General features: G+C 44.4%; 1 pseudogene; it reads left to right on the top strand.

Moving 5' to 3' along the window:
* Nucleotides 1-376: 376 nt before the first annotated feature.
* Nucleotides 377-2,734, top strand: LOC125120852 (protein NDRG3-like; annotated as a pseudogene).
* Nucleotides 2,735-3,874: the final 1,140 nt, after the last annotated feature.

The following is a 3,874-nucleotide window of genomic DNA, read 5'->3' on the forward strand; positions in this document are numbered from 1 at the left end:
TCTTACCAGTTAAGTTATTCTTTTTATTATGCTATATAAAATATTTTATGGTTAAAAAAAAACAATCTGGTTTCAATTAGTTCTTTAAACTAATCTCCAGGCACTTCCCTTGTGCAAGCTGTTTTTATGCAGAAACTTGCTCCCAATTTCTCAAACAAGTTACCTCTTCATGTTCCACATCTTTGTCTTGCTGTTCCCCTCAGAAAAAATAATTGGAATATCTCCCCCACCCAAATCCCACTGCCAGAACTGCTGTGCTGATGGCGTGTGCCCAAGCCTCAGAGTTACTGATTTATCCTTGAGACTCCTCTATTGTCATCTGTCCTCATGGATGAACTGCAGGATGTTCAACTCACATAGATCAAATCACTTCTAAATGATAAGAATAGTACACAAAACTTCCAGAACTTTGACCGTCAGGAACATGATAGAGAAACAACATATGATATGGTTCATGTCACTATAAGAAGCCTACCGAAGGGAAAAAGACCAGTTATTATAACATACCATGACATTGGTCTCAGTCATAAATCCTGTTTCAATATATTCTTTAACTTTGAGGATATGCAAGAAATCACTCAGCACTTTGTTGTCTGAACCATGGACGTCTCGGGCCAGCAGGAAGTTGCACCCTCTTCCCCAACTGGGTACCAGTACCCCACACTGGATGAGCAAGCCAAATGCTGCCTTCTGTTCTCAACCACTTAAATCTAAATAGATTTAGTGTTGGAGCTGGAGCTAGAGCTTCTTTTCTCAGCAGATTTGCAGTCAATCACCCAGAGTTTGTGGGAGGTCTTGTACTCATTAATGTTGGCTCTTGTGCTAAAGGCTGGATTGACGGGGCAGCTTCCAAACTCTCAGGATTGACAATCGATGTTGTGGACATTATTTTGGCTCATCACTTTGGGCAGGAAGAGTTGCAGGCTAACCTGGACCTGATTCAAACCTACAGACTGCATATTACCCAAGGTATCAACCAATAAAACCTACACCTCTTCCTGAGTTCTTATAACAAATGCAAAGACCTAGAGATTGAAAGACACATCCTGAGACAAAATGATAACAAATCAAAGACATTAAAGTGTTCTGCTTTATTGGTGGTAGGCAACAATTCACCCCCAGTTGAGGCTATGGTTGAATGTAATTCTCACCTGAATCCTATAAATACAACTTTGCTAAAGATGGCAGTCTGTGGTAGACTACCCCAAATGGTTCACCTGGGAAGCTTATCTAGGCCTTCAGGTACTTTTTGCAGGGAAGGGGCTACATCCCATCTGCCAGCATGACTAGGCTTGCCCAATCACAAACCCACTCAACTTCAAGTACCATTGCCTGCGGAAGAAGTGCCTTTAGCCTACATGCCACCAGCAATCAGTCAGATGGAACTCAAGAATCTTCTGAGTCCCCTGATGTTCTGGACAGACACCAGACCATGGAGGGGTCCTGCAAAGCAGATGCTCCTCCCCTGGACCATGCAAGTCCAATCTTCTTCAAACGACCACTCCATAATATAACACTTCATCCAGCAAACTGGCATCTATCTTTAAATACTGTATGGCCACTGACTCTGTCTGGTATCCTCGATTTATCATCCTCTCTGCCTGCCTGCCCCACTTTTTATATGTACCAAGAACCACTTCCATAGCATTCCATATCTTTAGTTACTCAAATCTCCATATCTTCTCTTGCCAGCTTTTCCCTGTGCTTTCCCAAGCATGTGTGTATGAGCACTCATGTCTGTGTTTCTGTGTGCATAGTTCTGTGATTTTAGACATGCTTTTTTGTAGAGCTTCTGCTGCAAAAAAAAAAAAATGGACTCAAAATAATAATTGGAATAGCTAACATTTACTGAGCATGAGCTATGATCTATGTGTCTGTCCTTTTTTTACTCTTTTTTTTTTTTTAATGCACCTGAGGCACATGGAGGTTCCCAGGCATGGTGTCCAATAGGAGCTACAGCTGCCGGCCTCCACCAGAGCCACAGCAACACAGGATCTGAGCCGTGTCCAAAAACTACACCACAGCTCACAGCAACGCCAAATCCTTAATCCACTGAGCAAAGCCAAGAATCAAAGCCACAACCTTGTGGTTCCTAGTCGGATTCGTTTCCGCTGCACCACGACGGGAACTCCCTCTGTTACTCTTATAATCTCACAAAATCCCTATAAGAAGAACACTGTTATCATCCGCATGCACAGACAAGGAAACTTGCCTCTTAAGGACATCTTCCAACTTGCTCATCCAGTAATAATCTACCGATCCCTCAAGATGCATTCCATTTCCTTCCTCCCCAGCCTTGCAGTCAGAATTCAAAACAATAGATATTCAACAAAAGTTTGCTGAATGACATGAAGACAGAACAGCTAAAAGACAGTTTGTCCTTAACTTTTGCACAGAATTGAGAGTGACATATCCCCTGATGTTTGGAGTTGTGTGGCACTTTCTCCTACGTACATGATATTTGAATTGTGTCTTATTTGGACTTGCCATTTTCGTCCACAGTGCTATTCAGAAACAAATACTATCACTTACATAAGTATCTGAAAAACCTGAGACAATGAGATTCCTTTCAGGGTCATTGCCTTCTGAGAAGTAGGTCAGAAACATCCTATTTAAATTTTTCCCCATCTTGGACCTACAGAAAACCATTATCTCCCAACTGCTCCAAATGTCCCCAGTGAAGATGGAGAGCGTGGCTGAACAGGCATACGCTGTCAGCATTACAGGAGAATGAGACTGGTGTGGCCCTTTACCATTATACTTTTAAACTTGGGGAAGAAGATCCCTGGAATTCCCTGGTCATGTTCCTTCTCATGGAGCAAGGCTTTCTTGGAGCCAAGGGTGCATGGTTACCCAGAGCCTGTATTTTTCCCTGAAGACCATTCTTCTTCTCCCTGGACCCCAGAATTCCCTGCCAAAAATGGCCCTGAGCCCCCTTCCAATCCAGAGCAGGCTAATTCCCTGGGCCTTCACCCTGAGAGCAGACCACACCTAGGACATTCCTAGGCCCAGGGAGTGGCCAACAGGGGCCTGTTTGTGCAGACATGGGTGGTGTTCATCCCTGTAGGCTGGGGTATCCACACACATACTCATGGGTCCCCTCATAGTGCTGAACAGAGAAGGAAAGAAGATGGGCTGGGGGTCAGCTTCCCGCATGATAAATCCATAAGTCATGCTCATATTTAGGAGTGGAACTGTCAGAAGTCCAAGAAACTCGACCTTCTAAGTCACTCTGAAGGTATATTAGTCAAGACAGGTAGACAGAAGATATTTTCTGTAACAACATGTTGAATGGAAATATGACATAAATATTTAGACATCACAATATACGGACGTCGTTTGTATCTGGGCTGAGCTCTGTCAGTTTGAGGAATGGGTCCGCCCTTACACTGCAGAGAGCTGTGAAGTGGCAGAACTGGCTCTTTAGTAGCATTTGATAGAGACAGTGAGAAGAGGCAGACTCAGGCATCAGGCAGGCCAGGCGTGAAGAACAGTGAGGGTCTCAGCACACCTGGAATTAGCTCTTGTGTAAAACAGAGCAGAAAATAAATCCAGAGGGCAGAGCTCAGACTGAGTCTGAAACTCCAAGAGAAAGCGTGAGGAACCAGCCATGAAGAGAGTCCAAAGAAAGAAATCTGGGACAGCATCCAGAGGTACAACACCAAGCAAGAAGAAAGCGGCAAGAAGCCAATTCCACACCAGGAATCAGAGACACGTCGTGGTTTGACTCTGGGGGGTGCCATTTGTGAGGCTTACGATGTGAGTGGTGCCCCAGTGTTTGCACAAGGCTGCAGCCCCATAAGGAGGCTCAGAACGGCATTATCATGTTTCTGCAAACAGAGGTGACCCCCTGAGATTGACAGCAGTACTGGCT

Source organism: Phacochoerus africanus, chromosome 2, assembly GCF_016906955.1.
Source record: "Phacochoerus africanus isolate WHEZ1 chromosome 2, ROS_Pafr_v1, whole genome shotgun sequence".
NCBI classification, from domain to species: Eukaryota; Metazoa; Chordata; class Mammalia; order Artiodactyla; family Suidae; genus Phacochoerus; species Phacochoerus africanus.